The sequence below is a fragment of the Chlorocebus sabaeus genome, chromosome 18 (assembly GCF_047675955.1).
Source record: "Chlorocebus sabaeus isolate Y175 chromosome 18, mChlSab1.0.hap1, whole genome shotgun sequence".
NCBI classification, from domain to species: domain Eukaryota; kingdom Metazoa; phylum Chordata; class Mammalia; order Primates; family Cercopithecidae; genus Chlorocebus; species Chlorocebus sabaeus.
The window spans coordinates 71,126,574-71,154,298 of record NC_132921.1 but is presented as its reverse complement, the minus strand read 5'-3'; the positions used below and the strand labels follow the sequence as shown (position 1 = coordinate 71,154,298).

The following is a 27,725-nucleotide window of genomic DNA, read 5'->3' as shown; positions in this document are numbered from 1 at the left end:
GACCTTAAGGCTTACATACTTCTTTTTGTTTGTTTTGGTTTGGGGTTTTGTTTGTTTGTTTTGATACAAGAGCTCACTCTGTCACCCAGGCTGGAGTACAGTGGCACAATATCGGCTCACTGCAACCTGCTCCTTCCAGGCTCAAGCAATCCTCCTGTCTCAGCCTCCCAAGTAGCTAAGACTACAGGTGCACACCACCATGCCAGGCTAATTTTTTATTTTTATTTTGGTAGAGATGAGGTGTCATTATATTGCCCAGGCTGGTCTCAAACTCCTGGCCTCAAGCAATCCCCACCTCAGCCTCCCAAAGCGCTGAGATTACCGGCATGAGCCAAGCGCCCAGCCACATGCTTCTGAAACGTCTTCAGCATCTTCAACATTGACAAGGAGTTAAGTTAGGAAATTCAGGAGGCCTGTACAGGGCAGCAGACCTTGTGGGCAGAAAGAAATAACATAAAGAGAGAAACAGGCAGAACTGTGCATGATTAACAGTTTGGACTTTTCTGACTCCAAAGGTAACCAAAAGAAGTAGAGGTCCCAGCAGGCACCTTAGACACCAGCACACACACCCCACCCACCCCGCCTCAGCCTGCCCCGCCTGCCAGGCAGGTGGCCTTGTGTGGAGATGCCTGCAAGGGAAGGCAGTGCATAGTAATGAGGGCAGTGCCACGCTTGCCTGGCTCGCCCACTCCGGGGGCAGATGGAGCTCGCAGATGCAGAGATGAGGTCATGCAGGAAGGCACCTTCAGGTCTTGGAGCAGGACGGTGCCTCAGCCCTGTCTGGAAAGAGTGAGAGCCCAGCCCCCGGGCCCTGGCCTTAGCAATTCAGGCCAGGGTTACTGGATGGCTACTCCTCCCCTTTCTACAGCCCAAAAACCAGGGTCAACTCAGAGCAGAAGACAAACGGCTCAGGAAGCTCAATCCAGGAAGCACTGCACCTGCCCTTTTCAATTTCAAAGAAACCCCACAGAAATATGGCACAAATTCCATATTAACCCACAAAGCACTTTTTTGAAGCTTTGCCTAAGAGGAAGAGAATATACTCCTCCAACCTACTCTCCCCCACCCCCTACACCCGGCCCCCTGCACTAGGTTTGTTACAAAGCAATCAACAGAAAATCCCAATCCTACATATCCAACAAGAGCCTCGGGTCCCCAAAGTGAAGTATCAGTCGGCTGGACCAAAGACTGGAGGTTAAAACACTGACCATCACTCCTAAAACTACCAGCGAACTCCCTGGAGAGCTCCAATTCATTCCTCACTTGATTGTCTAGGCCTCCCTTTGCGTCAAAGAGAACGGACGTACTTTGCACCTGGATCCCATTCCAGGGGCTTATCAGATTACGGACTTACTGGGCCTATCTGCTCTGGGCTGTAAAATACTATGTTGGTGGTATAAAATAATTCCTCTCACCTCAAGCACTTTTCACCAGAGGGACAATTGTGCACAGAAGAGAAAAAGGTATGATTTTTACAAGTCACGGTAACCACTACCAAAAACAAAGTGCCATAAAAGCAGAAAACATTATCAAACTCAAGTCCATCCTGTGCTGTTTTTATTACCACAACATTCTATAAGATTCCTTTTGGAGGTGTTGAGAGCAGATCTCACTCAAGCAGAGTAAATCTCAGTCTTCACACGCTGTTCTAGGAAAAACTGAGCTAGCAATGCAAGAAAATGCAGCTCCAGGCCTGTTACACCAGACTTCGTTTTGTCTGTCTACCTCATGAGGGAACATATTCCTTACGGAAGTAAATTTAAACGAATACATGGCATAAGTGAACTCAAGTATTTAGATTAATGCCCCATGGACATTAATGAGCATAGCTTGGACATGTCCACAGTTCCCTCCATGAAAGAATCAGAAGCCCATATACAGAGAAGAAGGTGCCACATTTGAGATACAAAAATATGGCCCGTGCACCCATGTTCACACACTTATCTCACTTGGTCCTCACAGCAGCCCTTTGTCAGGGGAGGAGAGATGACTTCATCCTCAATTCCCGCATAAGGAAAACACGGATTCTCCTAGTGGGCCTGTAACTAGTAAGGGTAGAGTCAAGACTCAGACAAGACTCAGACTTCCCATTCCCCATATCCACTGCCCTGTTCACCAGCCGAACCATCTCTCCAGGAGGCACGCACAAATGCATGCACGAATTCATCCGCTGATTCACCGCCCGTGCAGTCAGCAGTACGCAAGGACAGGGGATAAAAAGATTATGTCCTGATTCCTGCAGTGAGGACACTTACAAATGAGACTTAAACTTTACAAAGGAATCAAAGGCAGGAGGTTAGGGTGACAGTGACCGAACTAATTGTACAGGCAATCCCCACTTCATCAACTGGATTGCTGATGGCTGAGTTCCAAGCGAGCATTTGTTGGCTACGCATGTGAAACTAAAATATGGGTTTTTCCATTGAACTGATGCTGTAAATAAAGAATGATTATATCCCAAGCTTGCTGAGCTACAGCACTCTACAGTGGACACCCACATTCATTGACTACATTGTTTCCATAGGAAAACTTACTCTAATTTCATATCAGATTTCAACCAGTGTGAATCCAACTCCAGACCTTCAGTAGAAGCAGAAGCGCCAGGACTGTAAGATCTGTGGTGAACAAAAGGCCTAGTGGATTTGGACTCTCACAAACTGCCATCAGTGTAAATCTTCCACAGGAGCAAAGATGAGCAAAATAATAATATCGATGATGAGAAAAGCTGGCATTTACTAACCATGTAAAAAGTTCTGGGCACCAAGCTAAGCACTTCCTATGGAAAAGTACCAGCTATTATCTCTTTAGACATTGTTTCTGCTCCATTCAGTCTCTTCTATCCTACTGGAACTCCAGTTATGCCTACATTAAACTTTTTCACCATATATATATATACACACATATATATATATCTTATTGTTTTCTTTATTTTCTATCTCTCTGAGTTTCTCTGAGTTTGGAGATTTTCTTCCAGTTTTTTCTACAGATGTATCAAATATGATAACCCTATTTATTGATTTCCTAATATCAATTATTAGAGTTTTCAGTTATAAATGTTTCATTTTATTCATTTTCTAGTTTTCAATTCCTTGATGAATTTTTAAATCTTGATTTTTATTTCCTTGAACATATTAAACATTCATCTTTTAAAGTCCATGTCTGATAATCTCATTCTTCAGATTCTCTGTGGGTCTGCTTACATTGTGTGTTGAAAGGTTTTCGTTTGAGTTGCCTTGTCTCCTCATCTCTCTAGTCATGTTTGATTAGGCCTTAGAATAAGTTTAAAGGAAGAAATTAAAGCAACTTGTCCAAGGACACATGTTAAGGCCAGGACACTTTTCAGATCTTTTCAGACTCTGAGATGAAGGTTTAAAAAGAACAGAGGGTCTTGGTGCTGGGACATCATCCACCCTAAAGAAACTGTTCCTAATAAGAAAATATTTGTAATATTTAAAAACACTGTCTCTTTCTGCTATTGTTAAATTTATTTTTCTCTCATTCTTGCAGAGCTGGCCTATCTGGTGGATTCCCAAGTTCAGCAATCTTTCAGCCACTGAGTGTTCTGGCCTCAATGGTGGTGGCTCCTCCACCCTGCTGGTGGCAAAGGAAAGCCCGGCTGCTGAGTTCTAGGAAAGCCAGGGCCACTGACGTTATCAGGAGTGAAAAACCAAAGTGCCAGAGGCTCCGTGTCTCTCCTAGCCCAGCTCTTAAGGAAGACCACACCACCGCTCTCTCCTCCTCCCCTACTCTTACGATCAGTTAAAGAAGGAAGACGACTCTTAAATGGGGAAGAAGAGCAAGTTCCATAACTCCTTCAGTTCCGTTTTTCTTATAATAGCCCCACTGCTTCTTGGCATTTCCAGAGAGCAGTTTGTCCCAGTGTACAAACTCTGTGCAGCTAAGCAGAAATAGAGAATGTGGCCTTAACTGTTAAAAAAATAATTAACATGGTTTCTTACTGAAATCATACTTCCTATCCAAGGAACCACCTGTTTGTTTGCCGCCTTTCTTCACAAGCAACACATGTGCGAGCTCCTCACTGGGCAATTTGGGTCACTAATGAGTGGCACAGGCACCCACCTCCCGCAGGAGCCTCCACAGATCATGCGGAATAACCCGGCTTACCAAGCGAAGCACCAAGCTCCAAACTTTGGATTTGTTGTTGTTACATTCTACAATTTTTTACAAGACAATCTTTACTGTTCCTGAGTTGCATATCTAGCAGAAAAGGATGAAGAATCATGACAATCGCAGTAGGCAGCTTCTAAAGTGACTCCCAATAATCTCCGCCTCCCAGTATTCACTCCTAAATGGCCTGGACCCAATGACTTGCTCCTAAGAAATGGAATGCAGCAAAAGTGGCAGATGTCACCTCCAAGGGGGAGGTTATAAAAGGGACTGGGGGCCGGGCACAGTGGCTCACACATGTAATCCTAGCACTTCGGGAGGCCGAGGTGGGTGGATCACCTGAGCTCAGGAGTTTGAGACCACCCTGGCCAACATGGTGAAACCCCATCTCTACTAAAAATATTAAAAATTAACCAGGCATGGTGACATGCACCTATAATCCCAGCTACTTGGGAGGTTGAGGCACGAGAATCGTTTGAACCCAAGAGGCAGAGGTTGTAGTGAGCCAAAATCACGCCACCGCACTCCAGCCTGGGCAACAGAGCAAGACTCTGTCATAAATAAATAAATAAATAAATGAAAGATGCTGGTGATCCTCTTTTTCATACTCCCTCTCTTCCTCTTGCCTGTTTGCTCTTGTAAGCTGCCACGCATGAAGAGATGCAAGGCAAGGAGCTGAGAGAGGCCTCAGGGCACATACGCAGCAGGCCACCAGGAACTGCATCCTGGTGACAACCACCAAGGAGCCTGAAAGCAGACCCTGCCCCAGATCCGTCATGAGCGCATCTGACTGCAGCCCCAGCTGACACCTGTTGTAGCCTTGTAAGAGATCCCCCAGCCCAAGAACCTACTAAGCCATGCCCAATTCCTGATCCACAAAAACCGTGACATAATCAGTGCATGTTGTTTTAAGCTGTTAGGTTTGGGGACAACAGCAATGGGCAATTAATACAGATATAATGGAAGGCATTTAGTAAGCACTGACTCTGTCCAGGCTTGTTACATATTTAATCTTTCAACAACCCTAATGAAGTTGAGTTATCGCCATTTTGCAAATCAGGACGTTAAGGTTTAGGGCAGGTCAACAGTGTGAGGGGTTGATGAGAGCAAAGTTTTATAGGATTACAAGGTTCTGCTCTGTAAGCAGTAATTCTGAATATTCCTACAGAAGTCTACTCTCTGGGCTATAAGAAAGCAAAGATATTACACTGCTTTAACTGACAAAACCTATTTAGAGTGATTTAAGCACTAGCGATAAACCTACCATCAGCAAATGAAGTTAGCATGGCTGGAGAGCTACCCTGTAATACAGTCATTCAGTCTACAAGTCAATCTCTAGGGAAGATATCACAGCACCTAAGATCAGAAAGAAGAGAACTGGAGATTTCAGAACTTGCTTTTAAGATCTCATTATAGACACTTCAGAGTTGCTTTGAGCAACCATTAAAACAGCTCCCTGTGAAGTGTTATGTCATTTTATTAAGTGCCTTTTTATCTCAGTAGAAAAACTCTCCTTCATTTGATATCATTTCCACACATTGTGACTCAATAGGGAGCCTAACACCAGGATGGGGCTGTTTCAGTTCCTCCCGTCTCACCTCCCCACTCCACGCGTCCTTAGTGGGGGCCTTGGGAACCGTGACAAGACATTTTAGGGGAAACAGGATTGCTCTTCCACCCTGCAGATTGCTCACAGCCAGGATCCTTAGTCCTGGGACCCGACAGACAGAGGGAGAAGGGAGGCACGAACACCTCCCGGAGCTCACTACCTCATCTCTCGGCTTTAAATAACCCCACTGACCCTTCTCATGAGATCGTTCGATTTGAAATGCAGGGAAGACTAAATGAAAAAAGGATTTTTAAAAAAAGAATGAAAAAAATTGTTCTAAAGAACAGCTGATGGCCCAGAATGGTGGCTTCAGGTCTGCAATCCCAGCACTTTGGGAGGCTTACGTGGGAGGACTGCTTGAGCTCAGAAGTTCGAGACCAGCCTGCGCTACATGGCAAGACCTTGTCTCTACAGAAAATAAAAAATTAGCTGGACATGGTGGTGCAAGCCTGTAGTCCCAGCTATTTGGGAGGCTGGGGTAGGAGGATCACTTGAGGCTGGGAGGTTGAGGCTGCAGTGAGCTGTGATTGTGCCATTACACTCCAGCCTGGGTGACTGAGTGAGAAGGGAGGGGAAGGGAGGGGAGGGGAGGGAGAGACAGACAGACAGACAGACAGACAGAAAGAAAGAAAGAGAGAAAGAAAAGAAAGAAAGGGAAAGAGAGAGAAAGAAAGAAAGAAAAAAAGAAAGAAAGAAAGAAAGAAAGAAAGAGCTCATTTCATTAAACAAATTCTAAAGCACCAGCGAAAATGTGGAATATGCATATCTTTAACCAAGGTTAAAAAAATAAAATTAAAATAATCTTTAAAAAAAAAAAAAAAAGGAAATGTGGAATAGCAAAGGCTTCAATGCAAGGCAAGAAACAAGGATCATTTACCCACCCTCACACTTTCTGAGAATGTGCTCACGGGGACCGCCTTAGTTAGTCTGGTGCCCCCTTTTCTCACCATGATGTACCCTCTGAAGTGGACACAATCCTGATAGCTCATGCATCATCTGTCAGAGCCCAGCACCCCAAGATCCTCTGTGGTGCTTTCCCGTTATAAAAACTTGATGTCGCTGACACTATTTCTACCACCATACAGAGGCAAAATTAAACTTTCCATTCAAGTCGAGAGACCCCACCATGTATGGAAACAGGTCTCGATATAGCCTTGCCCTTGTCACCTCTCCTGTCTCCGTCTTGACCTCAGACAAGCATTCGCCTCATTGGTCCTCATCACCACACCTCTGGGATGAGGCTTAGAAACAGATCATAGACCTCAAGCATATAATATCCCCTAAATCGTATGGAAACCTTTGTGGGCAGGTAATTTTTTTTGGTGAGAGGGTCCCTCATGAGATTCGCAACGTAATCTATGACCTAAATAGTTTTCAGATCTGCTGGATAGGCCAGGTGCTGTGGCTCACCCTTATAATTCCAACACTTTGGGAGGCTGAGGTGGGAGGATGGCTTGAAGCCAGGAGTTTGAGACCAGCCTGGACAACATAGCAAGACACTGTCTACAAAAAATCAAAAAATCAGCTAGGCATGGTGGCATGTCCCTGGTGTCCCAGGTACACGGAAGGCTGAGACAGGAGGACTGCTTGAGCCCAGGAGGTTGAGGCTGCACCACACTCAAGCCTTAGTAACAGAGAAAGACCTCGTCTCAAACAAAAACAAAAACAAAAAGACCCGCTGGATAGATAAATGTCCTCTAAGTGCCTTCCACTCTACATAGCCAAGTCACCATGTTTCAGGTCACCTTCCTGATGTCTGAACTCCCAAGGCAACCCTGGGTCCAAATCTTGGGAAGGACAAAGCTACTACTGCTTCTCCATCTCAAAGCCACACACTGCTTGATCTCAAAGAGTATCAATTCTGTCTAATCGTCTACTGCCCTACTTCCTGTCCTACCCACCAGGGCACACTGGCTGAATTCTGCAGACGTCGTCAGTTACACTGTCTTGAGGTCCCACCCACCGTGCTGCACTTTCAGAGCAGAGGCCTCGGCAGCGGTGGTCATTTTTGTAGTTGTCACCCTTGCTTTTGTCCTCGTGGCAAGAGAGAGAGGAGGATGGATGAAAGGTCATGCCACACTCGCATACAGCTGAGACTCAGAATCAGATGCACCAGACCATGTCTCACTTGTGTGACGTTGGGAAAGGAAGCACATGGCTATTGCTGTAAGTCCCAGCAAGATCCCATGTCTCCACCCTCACAGGCTCCTGGTTGAGTGAGGAACACAGACAAGTAAACTGGGAAGTGGCATCGACTGTGACAAGTGCTGTGATGGGGATGCACAGGGACACCTGCCCACACTGGGGCAATCAGGGAAGGCTTTATGGAGGCAGGGACACGAAATCTGAAACCAAAAGGATGCATTAGCCAAGCAGAGAGACAGGCAGGACTGGTGAATGGAGAAGGGAGGAGGAGGGAGGAGAACACAAGCAGAGGCCACAGAGAAGGAAGGCTGTCCGAGTGAGTCAGCGTAGTCAGACATTTGAGGCTTTTCTCCCCAGGACGCAGAGAAGCCAGCACCTTCCCATAAGCACGTGGATGGAGGGGTCTGGGTTATGCTCTCCACTCCCCCATTCTTCTGATCCCACTCCGACTGGAATAAGCTGGTTCCGTGGTGAGCAGGTCATTTTGCAAACCTACTGCCAAAAGCCAAGGAAGCTGAGAGGTCAAAGAAAGGCAGCAAATCCAGCTTCTCAGAGAGCAACATTTAATGGGATGCGTGAACAGGAGCCGTGTCTCGGGTGGCCCGCAGACGAAATGGGGGATCCCTGCGCTACCATCCCCAGCCCAGGGCTTACGTACCACAGGGGACAGTGTCTGTGCTTCAGAAGGGATATGCAGGACAATTACAGCAAGATTTACGGTAAGTACGATAACATCAAGGTTGTTTTGACCTAAGGGCAAGATTTATGGTAAGTACATGCTCTTACACAAGGAACAAGATGAAATAGAAATTTTAGAGGCATTCCCAGAACTGGAGTTAATCGGAAGCCAACATGATGGATTAGCATCCAGGATGGAGTCATCTTAGCCCCCACAGGTGGTCTCAAAGAGGGTCTCTCGGTCCTTGCCCTAACCCAGAGGCTCTACCTCCCCACTTCTGACATTCCTGCACATTCCCCAAAGGGGATCTGAAGCACACACATGAACACATACATGCACATGCATACATGTGCACACACATGCCCACACAGCCCACACAAACACTGTTACACAGACCTAACATGCAGTGTCCTGGATCATCCTAGGTTCAACGTGGCTAAAGCTGGGAACACCACTCACTTCCCAGAAGTCCCTTCTCCATAGAGTTCTGGACTAGAGTTGACCAAAAGAGGAATTTGCTGGAAGTAAAGACTGGGCGTTACTCTCTGAAGGTCTTCAGCACACAGAGATGACGAGGTTCCCAGCAGAGCCCCACTTGTTCCCACTCCTCTCTTCTGTGTCTGATTCTTCTCCCAGTAGCGGCCCTCCCACTGTAGGGTGCAGAGGCAGGAGCTACACAGAGCAGTGGCTGCCTGCAGACACCCGCTCCATGTCCCCATATGCTAGACTCTGTTAATTTGCATCACCTCATTTAACCTTCAATCCAATTCTACGAGAGATGTACTAGTGTGACGCCTTACAGTTGGGAAAACAGGCTTAGGGAGGTGATACAATTGATCCTGGTCTGTGCCTCAGAAACCCAAGCTCTAGATCTCCATACTGTACCTACTCCTGCCTCTTCACAAACACCATCTGGGCTTGCAATCCTGTGACAAGTGCCAGAGAGACAAGCCTTTATTCTTCCACTCACTAAACACATATTCCACGTCTAGGCCACACCAGGCACTGTGTTAGACATTGGAGGTTCAACAGTGCATACAGTTGTCCCTCGGTATCCCTAGGGCATTGGTTCCAGGACCTCCTACGGATACCAAAATCTGAGAATGTTCAAGTCCTGATATAAAATGTTATAATATTTGCATATAACCCATGCATACCCTCCTGTACACTTTAAATCATCTCTAGATTACTTATAATACCTATACAATGTAAATGCTAGGTAAACAGTTGTTATGCCATATTGTTTAAGGAATAATGACAAGAAAAAAGTCTGGGCTGGGTGCAGTGACTCACGCCTGTAATCCCAGCACTTTGGGAGGCCTAGGCAGGTGGATCACTTGAGGTCAGAAGTTCGAGACCAGCCTTACCAACATGGTGAAACCGTGTCTCTACTAAAAATACAAAAATTAGCCGGGCATGGTGGCATGCACCTGTAACCCCAGGTACTCAGGAGGCCAAGGCAGGAGAATCTCTTGAACCCAGGAGGCGGAGCCAAGATTGCGCCATTGCACTCCAGCCTGGGCGACAGAGTGAGACTCCATCTCAAAAAAAAAAAAAAAAAGAAAGAAAGAAAGAAAAAAGACTGTACTTGTTCAGTACAGACACAATTTTTTTCCCGGTATTTTAAATCCAAGGTTGTTGAGTCCACAAACATGGAACCCACAGATATTGAGGGCCAACGGTACTTTATCGCATAAGCATGTAAGAGGCACAAACAGGGACAAAATATGATGCTAGACCTCAAGGTTTCAATGGGGTGGAGTTTTGTTTTCAGTTTCTGTTTATCCACAGAGTGGCAGGAGCCCCCTGCCTGTCTTGGGTGGGACTGCTCATGCCCGGGGTGATGCACTTGGCACCACACAGTTTTCCTCGGACTTGGCAAGGATCCCTTACGCATGATACACTAGAACGCACCCTGCATCAGAGGTTCATGAGAAACTCAACAATGGCCTCTCTTCATCTTACCCAACCTATCATTTAGGATTTATAGCTCATAGAGCACAAACACGTTCATAGTTGTATTTGATTTTCACGATGACTCTTGGAGATTTCATCATTCCCATTTTACAGATCAAGAACTTGAGCCCCAGCACGATTTACAGTCACACTACTTGTAGAAATGGGGTTAGAGCCACTTCCCATGCCTCCGTCTCCTAGTACGTACTTTCTCCATTGCTAAAAGACCTTCACTCCAGCTCTTGAGTCCTATAGAAGTCAAAAAAGGTTTATAGAATCCACACTGGACCAGGAGAGGCTTCCAAAAGCCAAGGAACAAAAAAGTTCAGAGCCAAAGTATCTGTCTCCATCCATTTTCTGTTATTTATAACAGAATACCTGAAACTGAGTACTTTATTTAAAAAAGTAATTTATTTCTTAACGGCTATGGAGGCTGAAAGTCCAAGGTTGAGGAGTTGCATATGGTGAGGGCCTTCCTGCTGCTGAGGACTCTGTAGAGTCCTAAGGTGGAGCAGGGCATCACATGGCAAAGCGGATGAAGAGTTAGCTCAGGTCTTTCTTTCTCCCTTTATAAAGCCACTAATGCCACTCCTGTGATAACCCATTAATCCCATTAATACCACTCCCGTCATGGATTAACCCATTCATGACAGAACAGCCCTCATGACCCAATTACCTCATAAAGGCCCCACCTCTCAATATACTGGGAATTAAGTTTCAACATGAGTTTTAGAGGAGACAAACATTCGAATCATAGCAGTATCTCAAATAAAGCCATTCATCTCTTACAACTGCACAACTTTGATTCATTTTATATTAAAAATCATTTTATGCAAGTAAGTATAGATAACTTAATAACAATCCCACAGCACAATTCCAGTCTTCTTTCTCATGATAATGTGAGGCTATCAGTAAATGTTTGAAACATGAAATTCTACTGTACATACCTTAAGATCTATGGACATAAATCTCTTTAAGTTTTTTTGGAGTCAAGAAAGAAAATGTATAGTATATGCTTATTAAGATATGATCTGTCCCTTGTATGAACCACTGCATATTCCCAGAGATATTCTGGATAAACATCCTATATGTAGTGTAGACATTCCATAAAGTAAAAGTCTCCAAACTTCTTTGATTGCACATCCTAATTGTAAAAGAGTTTGTGTGCATCCTCTAATATGTGTGTACTCATTTATAAATTGCACACATGTACTACTGTACTAAAGTATCATAGAATATATAAAACATACAGAAGTAGAACTTTAGAAGAATGATATTTTACCAGTCAGGATCTGCTTAATACTGAGCCATCCAACCCGGACATCAATGGGATGCTGGAGCTAATGAAAGCTGCAGCTGCCCTCAGACCTCCAGGTTGCACAGTTCCGTACATTAAAAGGGCCGAGCTGGGCTGGGCATGGAGGCTCATGCCTGTAATCCCAGCACGTTGGGAGGCCGAGGTGGGCAGATGACCTGAGGTCAGAAGTTCAAGACCAGCCTGGCCAATATGGTGAAACCCCATTTCTACTAAAAATACAAAAATTAGCCTGGCACCTGTAATCCCAGCTACTCAGGAGGCTGAGACAGGAGAATCGCTTGAACCCTGGAGGCAGAGGTTGTCGTGAGCCAAGATCACACTGCTGCACTCCAGCCTGGGCGACAGAGCAAGACTCCGTCACAAAAAAAAAAGGCCGAGCTGGTGTCACAGACGGACATGTTATCAGTCGATGCAAGCACAGTGGAGAAAGGGCTCTTAGCATGTCCTTCCACACAGAGGCCGGGAACACGCAGAAACAAAGCTGTGCGAGTGGAGGCTGGAGGCAGCCTCTTTTACTCCCTACAGGGGAGTCAGCAAGGCGAGAGGAAGCTGGGGTGCAGAGAGGAGCTAAGCCAAGCAGCCAGAAGACAGCACTCTCAGGACCGCAAGGGATTCTAGTGCAATCCCTGTCTTCTTGGGGCCCAGCTGTGTGCCTGCCTTTGGGTCGCAAGGGATGTTGTTTTGTTTGCTCTGTTAACGGAAACCTGGGGAACGCTGTGGCCCTCTGATGTTCTCTCATGGCTGGGCAGCAGGCATCTAAAGCTTGACCCCCAGGAGGAAACGTCCCGAAGATTTTGTAGATGAGCCCTGGGCACGCCCCTTTCCATTTGGTCCCTTCACTTTGCCATTACATCATTAAATGAACCACTTTTTTACATGCACCAGCTCAAGTTTCTGCTACAAGTATTGTTTCTGTGTCTAACCATAACTTAATCACGTGCTGCTCTACCATTGCGGTTGGAGAGCAATACATCAAAAGAATGATGTCTCCCACCTAGAAAAACGTGGACATGCAGAGTCTGGGAAAGCTTACTGTGGCCCGATGTCAGGGCCTTGCCAACATCCAAGTCCTGCCTCCAGCCAAAGCACCAGGAGCACTCATTCAGCCACGGTTATGCTCAGTGTATCAAATGTGCACCGCGGGCCAAGGTCATTGTTTAAAGGCACTGTTGCACATGCACTCAGAATTTCAGTTACAGAAAGCTGTGTGCATCCTCTAATCTATCAGAAAATGTTTGTTTTTACATTCTAACTTTACAACTGAGTGACTTGATTTTAAAAGAGAAATGAACTTGCAGGGCTGAGGCAGGAGGATCACTTAGGCCCAGGAATTCAAGGCCAGCCTGGGCAACATAGCAAGACCTCATCGCTACAAAAAATTAAAAATAAATAAATTAGATGGGCATGGTGGTGCTTGCCTATAGTCCCAGCTACTCGGGAGGATGAGGCAGGAGGACTGCTTGAGTCCAGAAGTTCAAGGCTGCAGTGAGCTATGCTCCAGGCTGGGTGACAATGCGAGGCCTTGTCTCAAAAAGACTAAAACTAAAAAAGGAAAAAAGAAAAGAGGCATGAAGGAAAAATACATGTGCTAGGAAAGATGATGCCTCGTTCCAGGAGTGAAATCATTCTGGTTTCCATCTGGACCCTGTGGTCTGTTCACATTTTGACCCTGGGGAGCAACAATACATTGCCCCTGCTCCCCCGACACCCAGTTCTCTCTCAAGCAGGCAGGAAGATTGCAGTTCGATTGAGGCAACAAAGCCAAAAGTTTGCAGATGATAATTTGGTCAGATGAACCAAAGGAAGTATGTTTCTTCACTTAGTGGTTTGGACAACTTCAGAGGTCAGGGAAAATATTGCAGACCTTCTCCTAACTCAGAGCTTAAACTTCTGCTCTGCTGTGATCTGACTCTATGACCTCAGCACCTAATTTCAAACACTGGTTTCCTACCCAGTCTTATCCAAACTGGCACAAAGGAGCCTTTCCACAGTGTCCGCCACACGTAAGAATGCGCTGGCCAATCTGCCACAGCAGTGCCCAGTTTTGCAAGCAACTGCCGGCACCTCTCCCCCAGAAAAAGATTCATAAGAATGGCTTCCCAGGGCCCCAGTGCATGCCAAGCCTGCATTTTTACAAGGCGGGATCCTTCTACATGAATGTCCTTTTCTGCTAAATGGATCTAAATGGCAAACTGTATTGGCAGCGGTCAAGAACACCAGGGTCAGCCGGGACACAGACAGCAGCATCCTGCCATTTTGCTGACCTAAGGATAAAGGCAGCCCGGGTTTTCCATCACGCTTCATCTTGATCCTAGATCCAAACCAGCTAGTTGTTTACACTCCCGCCAACCAGTCGCAGCAAGGCTGGCATCAGCGTGTTTCCCATTTCTTCCCTTCTTCACAAAAGCCAGAACACAGATCCCAGTAGACAACCGTCTCGCTGCCCACGCCTCCACGGAGTCACGACATAGACTCACCCTGGGTACCTTTCGGCCTGTTCAAGGGAAGCCTGTTTGTTAGCTGGGGTTACAGCTACGTTTCAATCTGGAGCTGAGTTCAGGGAGATACAATGACACAGTGAGAAGAAAAGAAAGAATGAACAGAAGGGCCCAATGGACGGAGGTCACAAGCTCAACTTTCTTGTCCCGCTTTCACGCTGGGACCTGTTCACTCGTGGCAGGGTCACCCATAAAGCCTCTGTGCTGCTCTCTTATGTTGCATCCCAGAGGAACAGCGAGGACTTCTCTCCCCTACCGGACAGAACAGTCTAGAAAGACTTACTGTTGGGTGCAGTCCAAGCTATTAAAAGTATAGATTTTCTGTGCTCTGGACTAACGTATCAAGAGCTAGCAGCCATTCATGGGAACAGTTATGCAAACCTCAATCATAACTGTTTTGGTCTCCTTGGTTCTTCCTTTCCTTTTCTAATTTAAGGAAGACAAAATCAAGAAAACCCACTATGGTAGAGCCCCTGGGAGGCTGAAATGTGAAACACAGGGCACACACACCTCAGGGCACTGAACCAGAAAACCGCAAAACACAGAAGCTGTGTGAACCATACATTACAATAAATCCCAGCCCTCCCACAAACTAACTGTGTAGAGGAGTAGAATTTTGTGTTGGTGAGAGCCTGGGCTCTGGAATCAGACACACGAAATTTAAATATCTTCCTGGATGTCCCTGCACTTCTGTTCCCTCCATTCCCTCCGTTCCATAAAATGGGGCAATAGTGGCGCCTCCCTTACAGGGCTGTGGTGAAGATTAACGGCAATGATGTGTCCACAGCACTTAGAACGGTGCTGGCGCACAGCAAAGGTTCAATAAGTGCTGATTATTACCGTGATGCTGCAGCCACTTAAATGAATAAAGTAGATGCTGATACATATGGAAAAGGCTTCAAGGTATATCAAGTGAAAAAGCCATATGCAAATCTGTAATGACGCCTCTATTATTTTTAATTGTGTAAGCATATGCACATAACCATAAAATGGTTCTTTGAAGAAAACAAACAGAAATCACAAGAACGTATTAAGAGCAACTGTACTAAGTACAGAAGCCTTCACTTTCCAGTCTGTACCTTTCTATACTATTTGAATCTTGTAATTCTATACAATATATTTCTTATATTTATTATTATTATTATAATTATTATTATTATTGAGACAGAGTCTCATCTGTCGCCCAGGCTGGAGTGCAGTGGTGCAAACTCGGCTCACTACAACCTCCACCTCCCGGGTTCAAGTGATTCTCCTGCCTCAGCCTCCCGAGTAGCTGGGATTACAGGCACCTGCCACCACACTCAGCTAATTTTTGTGTTTTTATTAGAGACCGGGTTTCACCATATTGGTCAGGCTGGTCTCGAACTCCTGACCTCATGATCCACCGGTCTCGACCTCCCAAAGTGCTAGGATTACAGGCATGAGCCACCGCATCTGGCCTCCTTATATTTATTTTTAAATGTCAACAGATGTGATCTAAGTAGAGGAATTAGGGTACACATTTTGTATTCTTTAGGCTTCTCTATATAAATACAGCTTTTTTGTTTTTGAAACAGGGTCTCGCTCTGTCACGTAGGCTGGAGTGCAGTGGTGCAATCATGGCTTACTGTAGCCTCAACCTTCTGGGCTCAAGCAATCCTCCCACCTCAGCCACCCGAGTAGCTGGGACTACAGGTGCATGCCACCATGCCTGGCTAATTATTATTATTATTATTTTGGGGTAGGGGGTAGAGAGGGTTTCAGTGTTGTCCAGGCTGGTCTCGAACTCCTATGCTCAAGCGATCCTCCTGCTTCAGCCTCCCAAGGTGCTGAGATTACAGGCTTGAGCCACTGCACCCAGATAAATGTAACCTTTTACACTAGTATTTTCTCTCTACACTGCTGTCCCCCAAAATTATCACAAGTTAGAATGACCATCACCTAATCACCTCACCCTGCTTCTGCAAGATACGCCACGAGTAACTTGTAATTAATCAGCGTTAACGTAACAAAGCTGATGAAGTGGTATTCAGGAAACTCATGTAAATTGTGCATAATCCTGGGAGCTCCTGGGAGTGTGTTTCCTGTGTGGATGCCGTTGACTGTAGGTGTTATATGTGCCATGTGTTTTCAGTAGGAAAATATTTAATACTGTTGATCTAAACCCTCTTCCTGCTAGGAACTAATTATGCACATTTAAACCATATCAACTTTTGTATGTGCTGCAATTCACATAGCATAAAATTAACCATTTGAAAGTGAACAACTCAGTGCCATTTAGTACATCCACAGTGGTGGCAACCACCACCCTTATTTAACTCCAAAACACTTTCTTCACCCCTAAATCACTCCATATTCATTAAGCAGTTATTCCCCATTGCCCCTTCTCCACCCCTGGCAATCACAAATCTACTTAGTCTCCATGTACCAACTTACTCTGCACAAGCCCTATGAATGGAATCACACAATATGTGACCTTTTGTCTGGTTTCTTTCATTCAGTATGTTTTCAAGGTTCATCCACATTGTAGCATGTATCGGTATTTTATTCCTTTTTATAGCTGAATAGTTTTTCATTGTATGTATATATCACAATTTGCTCATCCATTCATCACAGGCATTTGGGCTGCTTCCACCTTTTGGCTATTATGAATGTACAAGTATTTGAGCGCCTCTTTTCAGTTTTTTGTGGCATATACCTAGGAGTAGAATTGCTGGGTCATGTAGGAACTCTATGTTTAACTTTTTGAGGAACCACCAAAGCACTGTTTTCCACAGAGACTGGACCATTTTACATCCCCACCAGTGTTCCAATCTCTGCACATCCTCACCAACATTTTTTTAAATAGCCATCCCAGAGGTTATAAAGTGATATTTCACTGTGGTTTTAATCTGCATTTACCTAATGACTAATGATGTTGAACAGCTTTTTATGTGCTTCTTGGCCATCTGTGTTTCTTCTTTGGAGAAGGTCTATTCAAATCCTTTGCTCATTGCTTAACTGAGTAGTTTGTCTTTCTGTGTTGAATTCTAAATGTACTTTATATCTGGATACTAGGCCCTTAACAGATATTTGATTTGTAAATATTTTCTCCCATTCTGTAGGCTGTCTTTTCACTTTCTTAATACTGTCCTTTAATGCACATAAGTTTTTAATTTTGATGAAGTCCAGTTTATGCATTTTCTTTTGTTACTTATGCTTTTGCTTTCATGTCTAAGAATCCACTGCCAAAAACAAAGTGATGGAGATTTCACTCTATGTTTTCCATTAGAAGTTTTATAGACTTAGCTCTTATATTTAGGTCATTGAGCATTTTGAGTTGATTTTTGTATAAAGGGTATGCAAATGTGTAAGTAGGGATTAAACTTAAACATGTGGATATCTGGTTGTCCCAACACCACTGGCTGAACAGACTTTTTCCCTATTGACTGATCTTAGTACTCTTATTGAAAATAATACCACACTATTTTGATTACCATAGTTTTGTAGTAAGTTTTGAAATCAGGAAGTGTGAGTGCTTCAACTTTGTTCTTTTTTTCTTTTTTTGATGGTGTCTTGCTCTGTCACCCAGGCTGGAGTGCAATGGCACAATCCCCGCTCACTGCAAGCTCCGCCTCCCAGGTTCACGCCATTCTCCTGCCTCAGCCTCCTGAGTAGCTGGGACTACAGGCGCCCGCCACCATACCCAGCTAATTTTTTGTATTTTTAGTAGAGACGGGGTTTCACCGGGTTAGCCAAGATGGTCTCAATCTCCTGACCTCGTGATCCACCCGCCTCGGCCTCCCAAAGTGCTGGGATTACAGGAGTGAGCCACCGTGCCCGGCCTCAACTTTGTTCTTTATCAATTGTTTTGGCTATTTGGGGCCCCCTGCAATTCTGTATGTATTTGAGAGTCGGCATTTCCATTTCTGCAAGAAACACATTTGAAATTTTGATAGATATTGCATTGAATCCGTTGATCACTTTGGGTAGTATTGCCATCTTACCCATAAGAAGTCTTACAATCCATGAGTAGGGATTTATTTCAATTTACTTATGTCTTCTTTGATTTCTTTCAGCAGTGTGAAATGTTTTTTAGTTTTCAGTGTATATGTTTTTCACCTCTTCGGTTAAATGTATTCCTAGGTGTGTTATTCTTCTAAATGCTATTAAAAATGGAATCATTTTGGTATTTTCAAATTGTTCACTGCTGGTGTAAAAACACACAACTTATTTTTGCATGTATACTGTGACTTCACTGAATGTATTAGTTCTAGAGTTGTTGTTTGTGAATTCTTTGAAATTTTCTATACCTAGGACCATATCACCTGCAACAGAGATAGTTTTACTTCTTTCTTCTCTATTCAGATGCCGTTTACTTCTTTTACTTGCGTAATTGCTCTGGCTAAGACTTCCAGTACTGTTAAATAGCCATGGTGAAAGGGGGCATCCTTGTCTTGTTTCTGATGTTTAAGGAAATGCTTTCAAGTCTTGCCGTTGAACAGGATGCTAGCTGTGGGTTTTTCACAAATGTCCTTTAACATATTGAGGCAGTTCCCCTCTATCTCTAGTTTCCTCAGTGTTTTTATCATGAAAGAGTGTTGGAATGTGTCAATACTTTTTCAGCATCAATCGAAATGATCAGGTGGTGTTTTTCCCTCACTCTATTAATATGGTGTATTACATTGATCCATTTTAGTATGTCAAACTATCCTTGCACTCCTGGAATAAACCCCATCTGGTCACAGTGTATAATCCTTTTAATATACTTCTGGGTTCAGTTTGCTAGCATTTCATTCAGGATTTTTGCTTCTATATCATAAGGGATATTGGTCTATAGTGTTCTTGTAATATCTTTGTCAGGCTTAATCAGTATAATGCTGGCCTCATAAAATAAATGAGATGTATTCCCTCCTCTTCTATATTTGGAAGAGGTTAAGAGCAACTGATGTTATGCTTCTTTAAATGTTTGGTAGAATTTGCCAGTAGAGCCATCTGGTCCTGAGCCTTTCTTTCGGGAGGTTTTTGATTACTGATTCTCCTTACTTGTTTTAAGTCTATTCAGATTTTTTGTTTCTTCGTGAGACAGTTTGGTAGTTTGTGTGTCTAGGAATTTGTCTATTTCCTCTAGATTATCTAACTTGTTGGCTTACAAATGATCATAGTATTCTCTTATAATCTTTTTCATTTCTGTAAGGTCAGTAGTAATGTCCCATTTTTGTTTTTAATTTTAGTGATTTACTTCTTGACTCTTTTTTTCTTAGTAATGTAGCTTAAGGTATGTTGATTTTGTTGATCTTCAAAGAACTGACTTTTGGTTTCACTGATTTTCCCTATTGTCTTTCTATTCTCTATTTCATTTCTCTTCACTCTGTATTTCCTACTATTTGTAACTTTGAGTTTATTTTGCTCTTCTTCTTCTAGTTCCCTATGTTGTAAAATTGGGTTATTGATTTGAAGTCTTTCTCTTTTTTTAATGTAGGTGTTTATGGCTGTAAGTTTCCCTATGAGCACTGCTCTGAAGTTTTGAAATGTTGTGCTTTTGTCTTCATTCATCTCAAGGCAATTTCCAATTTCCATTTTAATTTCTTCTTTGACTGTTGGTTGATTATGAGTCTACTCATTTTTATACTATTAAGAGAAAAACTTCCAATGTCTTAAGCCCTCAGGATTAATACGTTCTGCTTTTTGCATCCAAGTTCCTCTTGTTAGGGCCCATTCTTGTCACTGGTTAACCAGGAAGCACAGTACCTTTGTTACTTTTAATGGGGACCATAAAATATTACATTAAAAATAATTATCAAAGGTAAAATCAACTCTCGTACAGATATAAAATGAACATGTTACAGATTTTATTGACTTCATTATTAATTAGGGAATAAATAAGACGTTACAACCAGTTAAAAGGAGAAGTCAGAGAAGCATAAGTATATATGGAGTAAAAGAATGTTGAAATGAATTTACAAATATGAACTTGGCTTTTCCTACGGCTTGGAGGGGCCATTTTAGCCATGCCAACAGACATTTTTGCATGTCTACAGGCAATAATATTATTTTGTGTTGCTACCAATTATCCACAACTTACAGAGGTATGAAATTGATCAAAGGCTACAATCAGATACCTTGGAAGGGTATGCTGTACACAATGCATAGTTTTCCACTGGAAATATTCAGTAATGTTTTCTGCTAATTCCAAATTTCCTCCTACTATGATACGGAAAATAAAAAGAGAAAAACTAAAGGTGTGGATGAGAAAAGAAATTCATGGAGGCAACTTCACCACTAAATAAAAATGTAAACTAAAATGAGGAAAGATGAATGCACCCACTGTGCACCATGATTAAAGCACCCACTGTGCCTACAGGGTTGTATAGAGGAGATAAGTGGAGCCTGGGACCACAGAAGATGGGTGAGGGGATGGCAGTGAAGTGAGTCAGCTGCCCACCTTCCCAACAGGCACAGACCGCACCTGGGAGTCCACAGTTAGATCTGTCTGCAAACTGAGACCTACACTCAAGAGTGAGGTCCTGGAGGTGCCAAAGGCAGACAAATAAACAGACTTGGCTGCAAGATGGCGAAACATGGTGCTGCGGTGGCTTCAGCCAAGGTCTCCCTGTGGCTTCCCAGAGGGTGCTGGTGACTCAGAGTGTGTCAGGGATGACTAACAACTGGTTTTGCATGTGGCCTGAGAACGCAGATCCCCTGAAGCCCCAGGACAGGAAGTGTATCCGGGAGGGCCAGACCCAGAAGATTTCCCAAACCCACCCAGCACCCAACTCCATGTCCATCTGGGAGCTGTGACAGGGTGGCAGCTCGGGTGCTACCTCCCTAACCAACTAGCCCTCCAGTGAATCAACTCACCAGGAAATCTAGAAAATAACAGTAACTTTAAATACTTTTCAGATAGGCACTATGTAAACATTGAGGTATTATTATTTGAATTAAGGCAATACTTTATTTTCAAGTGATGGAGATGTTTATAATCCAGGTATTACACTATCTGTTTATGTTCAGTAACACATATTGCTTTATAGCTTTCAAGTACATTTAAGTTATTTGTACATCTGTTAATCATTCTTCCTCAGGTGCTGGTCATGCCTATACAGGGAAGGTGACCAGACAGAACTGAAGAAATAAAAATCAAAAAACTCAAGAAAATAAATTATTTCAAGCAAAACTTTTTCAATCAAAAGTAAGTCTAGGGACTGAATTCTTAAAGCTTTGCCACCTGTCCTCATTTCCCTTGGTACAATGGCATTTCAGAGCCTGTTGACACAGCTTTCTAAATGGACAAGTCCCAACTGTGTTTGCTACAGTCCGAGAATATCAACATGTTGAAAGACAGCTTTGGTTTTTTAAAGTCCTGCTATACTTCACCTGCGACTCTGAAACACATTCATGCTTTAGTGGACTGGATTTTTTAGAAAAAGAAGAAGAAGGAAAAGGAGAAGGAGAAAGAGCCACGTTGTGGCTCCACCCCTGTGCCACTCACTGCCGTGAGCTTTCCTGTTCCTTTTCGCCAGGGAGAAAGCACTCTCAACAGGTCAAGCCAAACTGTCCGGAGAAGGCTGTCTGCACTGCTCAGGCGTAAAAGAGAAGGATTTCATTCCCTTTCCTTCCCACATCAAAGAGGGCACTCAGGGAGGAAATAAACTGTAATTGGGCATGAGCCAGCAATCAGACAGCCCCCTTCCTCAGCCTTCCCCATCCCCGCCCCTCCAAAATAAAATAAATGGACATTATCCTCATCTACAACATTTATGAATAGAAACATCTTTTATTAGAAAACAAAAAGCCACGAAGAAGAAAACGCATAGAACGTCCCTAGCGGGGAAACAGGCCGAGCCAAGCAGCCCCCACACTCAGGCTGGCGCTGAGAACTGAGGTTCCTTCCAGTCTGCTTGAACGGGACTTGCTATTCCTCTGTCTCATTAGCATGTCTTTGCTCTTCCGGACCATCCGCCCAGACAAACGGGAGGACTGTTCCTGCCAGCAACTTCCCTGAAGGCCCATCTACGCTTCAGTAGGAAGCAGCAGAAGTTTGCCCCAAGGAGTCTTTGAAGTTCTCGAAACCCTTGCTTGCTGTTTCCACCAACTCTGCACTGCAATATCGCGATTCTTCCCCAATCCTCACCAAGAGCCTGCTTTGAAAGACCGCCTTCAGTCAAAGTTGCAATTCTCAACCCAGTCTGACCTTGCCTTCCCACTCAGAGACCTGCCAGCGCTTTGCCTAGTGGCCTTCCCGGAGACCACAGTGACAGTCAACTCAACTCTGTCTTCTCAACGGCCTGTGCTGGGAGGGCTGGGAGGGCTGGGGACACCGTGAGACAGGACAAAGGGCAGAGAGCAGCAGTACTGTGACACCACAGGCCAGGCAGCCACTTTGGGAAGCCACTGACTCACTTTCCCTGGCTCGCTCTGGGTCCCTGGGGACGCTGCCACACCAGGAAACCTGGATGAGGCAGTGGATGAGGGGTATGTCCCGCTCATAAAGGAGACAGAGAAACCGCACGGGAAGTGAGGCGAGCATTTCCAAATGAAATCTCCACCCTGGATGGCAGGCCTGGGTTCACGGGAAAAGTCAAGTGCCCCTGAGGAGGCTGCTGGAGCAGCAGGATGGCCTAGCAGTAGCCTCCACCCCTGCCCACAGCCCTGAGATCCAGCTGAGGGCTGCCATGGACATGTACGTGCTGCACACAGGCTGAGAGGGGCTGGCACTGGCGCAGGACAAGGGGTTCTACCGGCGCCTTCCTCCCAGCACAGAAAGGACTTCCCACTGGACAGATGGTGCACGACTGGCAGGAAAGCTCTGTCAGCTCTGACTCTGTGACTCCAGCCCTTGTGATACATTCACAGTGGTTTTGTCTTGGTCACTTAGCACCGACACACCGACACCCAATTCTGAAGTTCGCCACAATCCAGGGGCACCCAGAGCAGTTGCCTCTTTTTTTTTTTTCTTTGAGATGGAGTTTTACTCTGTTGCCCAGGCTGGAGTGCAGTGGCGTTATCTCGGCTCACTGCAACCTCTGCCCCCCAGGTTCAAGCGATTCTCCTGCCTCAGCCTCCCGAGTAGCTGGGATTACAGGCACTCACCACCACACCTGGCTAATTTTTGTGTTTTCAGTGGTGATGAGGTTTCACCATGTTGGCTGGGCTGATCTCGAACTCCTGACCTCATGTGATCCGCCCACCTCCGTCTTCCAAAGTGCTGGGATCAGAGGCGTGAGCCACCGTGGTGGGCCTAGAGCGGCTGCCTCTTACACTATGCAGCACACAGTGCCCCCGCAGGAGCCGCCAGCCTCAATGCAGCCCCTGCCAGGGGTTTTCCCAAGTCCAGCATCTTACACAATAGGGTCTTGCTTTAAGAACCCAGAGGCCACTTACCACAAGCAAGGAAGGCACTGCAGTGTGCGCTGCTACTGCTGACCATATCAAAGCCCCCTGGAGGCACCTCTGCCGTTAGAGACTCCTGTGCAGCAACTTCCATATGTCATTTCCCAAGAAAACCTGTTTTTCTGTTTGCCCCCTTTATTCTAGCATTGGTATGACGTGGACAGAAGACATGTGAGCATAGTATGACCTGCTTCTGGGTAACATTAACCCAGCAAAAGCAATTTTTTTTGTTTTTTTTTTTTTGAGATGGAGTCTCACTCTGTCACCCAGGCTGGAGTGCAGTGGTGCAATCTTGGCTCGCTGCAACCTCCACCTCCCGGGTTCAAGCAATTCTCTTGCCTCAGCCTCCTGAGTAGCTGGGATTACAAGTGTGCGCCACCACACCCAGCTAATTTTTGCATGTTTAGTAGAGACAGGGTTTCACCATGTTGCCAGGCTGGTCTCGAACTCCAGACCTCAAGTGATCCACCATCCTCAGCCTCCCAAAGTGCGGGGACTACAGGCATGAGCCACCATGCCCAGTCAAAATAATTTTAAATTTTGCCTTTGGAGAAGCATAAATAACTTTACTGTAAAGAGATGTCATCCTGATGCAATAATGCAAATTAAATCAGGTTCTGAGCAAACTAGCTTGTTTCACTGGAAGCATTAGGTAAGTAGATGGTTTCTATGATTCATCCTAGAGAAGAAGAAACAAATGAACTTTTACTGAAAACTTACCATATGACTGGCATTATCCTGGATGTTCTCACAACACTTGTTACAATGACTGTGTGAGACAGTTATCACTACCAGTGAATCGGAATGTCAGAGAGGCTCAACAGTGCAACTGAAGGCCACACAAACAGCAAGTGAGGAGTCACGATTCATCCGTGAGGCTGGTCTAACTAGAATCATGGAGCTCCTCTTGTCACCCCAGGGTCTAAGGTAAGAATCAGCTGCAAGTTTGCAGATGAAAGCTCTAGTCAAGGAAGACACAACTGGCCTGGCAGTGTCCTCATTGGAAAATAAAAGATGCTTAGGAGAGAAATTGCTGGGGCTCTGTGATACTCACTCTCCCTTTCAACTATTAGAAAAAGAACCCTGAGTTTTAGCTGGGCCCTTGGTTACCCAGCTTACAATGACAATTTCCCATCTTCCTTGCAGTCAGGGGTGGCCATGTTACCAGGTGCTGGCACACAGGACAGAAGAGTATACAATGTGATGACCCCACAAGCCACCAAAGGAGCCCTGAACCAGACACCAAGAGGACTGAAAAAGCTGAAGTCACTATACTCTGCGATCTCCTGTTTCAGCAGCTTAGCCTGTATCCTCATCAATGCAGTGTATCTAAGAAACTTAAAAACCTGTGCTTTACTCTCCACAGGCTGAGATCATCTGGATAGTTTGTTTGATTTACTTTTTTTTTTCTTTTAGCACATTACATCTTCTCAAGCAGTAAATTCATCCTGGCCCCTGAGTCTGAATTCGTACTAATTCTTTTTTTTTTTTTTTGAGACGGAGTCTCACTTTATCGCCCAGGCTGGAGTGCAGTGGCTCGATCTCGGCTCACTGCAAGCTCTGCCTCCCAGGTTCACGCCATTCTCCTGCCTCAGCCTCCCAAGTAGCCGGGACTACAGGTGCCACCACCACACCCAGCTAATTTTTTTTTTTTTTTAATTTTTAGTAGAGACGGAGTTTCACCATGTTAGCCAGGATGGTCTCGATCACCTGATCTTGTGATCTGCCCGCTTCTGTCTCCCAAAGTGCTGGGATTATGGGTGTGAGCCACTGCACCCGGCTGAATTCTTACAAATTCTAAGGCAGTGAAATCCAAATTTACGAGATTTATTTATATAGTATGCCACTAGATCATGCATTACAATCCGTTTCTTTAAACTCATATTCTTTCCAATGTTTTTATTTGGAACATGCCACCTGAGTAGAAAAACAAAATGTTTTTTCTCCGACTCTACTCTCACAACACAAAATGCTTCTGTGACCAAACGTACAGGAGGTTTTCCCCGCACACCAAGCAAGCCATTGATTCTTCAGCGGAACCAGCTGAGTCTTCTCTAGTTCAACTCAATTGTGAAGCTACCTGCCCGGAGATAATGTCAGATCCCACAGTGGGAGGCTGAGTCCTACAAGGAGGCCTTCTCCCATTCCAGAGGCCCAGCACAAGGAGGAAGGTGTCCTGTGCTTCTGACTGATCGACTGCAAATCAGGCTTCCCATGACCCCTTTCTCAGATTTGATTAATTTGCTAGAGTGGCTCACAGAACCCCGGGAAACACTTACTGGCGTTCGCCAGTTTATTATAAAGGATGTTACACAGGATGCAGATGAAGAGACTTGTAGGGCAAGGCTTGTGGGAAGGGGTGTGGACTTCCATGCCCTCCCCAGTGCGCCCCTGCACCACCCTCCAGGAGCCTCCACATGTTCAGCTATCCAGAAGCTCTCCGAACTCACCTTTTGGGTTTGTATGGAAACTTCATGATATAGGCATGCCTGATTAAACCAGTGGCCACTAGGGATCAACTCAACCTTCCGCCCCTTCCCTTCCCTGGAAGTCCCTTCCCTGGAGGTTGGTGGTGGGGCTAAAAGTCCCAACCCTCCCATCTTGCCTTGGTCTTTCCTGTGTCCAGCCCCATCCTAAAGCTGCCAACCTGGGGACCCGCCCGCTATCAGTCAATCACGAGCAGGCAAAAAATACTCTTCACTCCAGAGATTCTAAGGGTTTTGGGAAACAGGGGTGAAGACCAAATATACATTTCACAATATCCCACCACCCACCCCACATGTAGCTCCTCGCCAGGGGGTCTGTCTGCCACGCTGGTCTTGCGGTGGCCCAGGCGTCATTAAGTCATTGGAACCAGGACTGTGCTGGCACTGCTGCCTTCCACGTTGCAGTTGGCCTTCAGCTGCTGCGTCCACGCTCACCCATGAAAGGCCCGTGGGGTTGCCACAGCAGCAAGCATCATTGAAATGCCGGCCGGCTGGCTGCCTGCCAGAGCCACGTTGTTGGTAAGCCTGTCTTGTTGGTTGGCGTGGGAGGCAGACAAAACTCTCTTTATGACCATTCAGTAACAAGAGCTTTTCAAAGAAGCAGAAGGGGGTGGGGTATCTGTTAGAACCCTCTGACCTATTTAGAGACCCCTGCTTGGTTTCCTTATGCTATGGACTATTTCAGCCCCTCCATGCATAACCAACCATCATTACTTGAGATTACATAATGGGCACAGGACCATTTTCTCTAGCCTGCAATTTTCTGCCTTCGTGACAACCTATTACCAATCCAAGATTGATTCACTGTGACACCTGGTGCTAACCCATGACCAGAATAATAAACACAAGCAATTCACTGTGGCGACTCATTTCTGCAGAAGAGCCGCAGGAGAGGAGGACAGTGATCTGCTCATTAGTGTGGCAGATAAGTAACTACATTATTTCCCCACCCAACACCAAGCAGTGTATGGAAAACAAATAGTTTCACAAAGGAAAAACAGCTTTATACTCTAAATATTGAATTGCAGATGCTCTATTATACCACCGACTCAGCCTCTACTACAACGTAAATATATTTATATTCTATATAACAATATATTTATATTACATATTTACATCATGTATGTTACATAAGGAAACTGTGTGTGGGTGTGTGTGTGCACGTGTGTGTGGGTGTGGGTATGTGTGGGTGTGTGTGGGTGTGTGTGGGTGTGGGTGTGGGTGGGTGTGGGTGGGTGTGGGTGGGTGTGGGTGTGTGTGTGCACGTGTGTGTGCACATGTGTGTGGGTGTGGGTGTGGGTATGTGTGGGTGTGTGTGGGTGTGGGTGTGTGGGTGTGTGTGGGTGGGTGTGGGGGTGTGGGTGTGTGTGTGGGTGTGTGGGTGTGTGTGGGGGGTGTGTGGGGGGGTGTGGGTGTGTGGGTGTGTGGGTATGTGGGGGGGGTGTGGGGGGTGGGTGTGTGGGTGTGTGTGTGGGTGTGTGTGGGTGTGTGGGGGGGGTGGGTGTGGGTGTGTGTGGGTGTGAGTGTGTGGGTGTGTGTGGGTGTGGGTGTGGGT

At 45.3% G+C, this 27,725-nt stretch overlaps 1 protein-coding gene and 1 long non-coding RNA gene across 2 annotated transcripts in view; one reads left to right on the top strand and one right to left on the bottom strand.

The window, feature by feature from the left end:
* Window positions 1-27,725, bottom strand: part of RAB31 (RAB31, member RAS oncogene family) — a 154,977-nt gene that overhangs the window by 96,138 nt on the left and 31,114 nt on the right. The gene's annotated exons all lie outside the window — the stretch shown is intronic.
* Window positions 21,689-27,266, top strand: LOC140709019 (uncharacterized). Its single transcript, XR_012089344.1, has 2 exons — window positions 21,689-24,611; window positions 24,831-27,266. It is a non-coding gene; the product is annotated as an uncharacterized lncRNA (long non-coding RNA).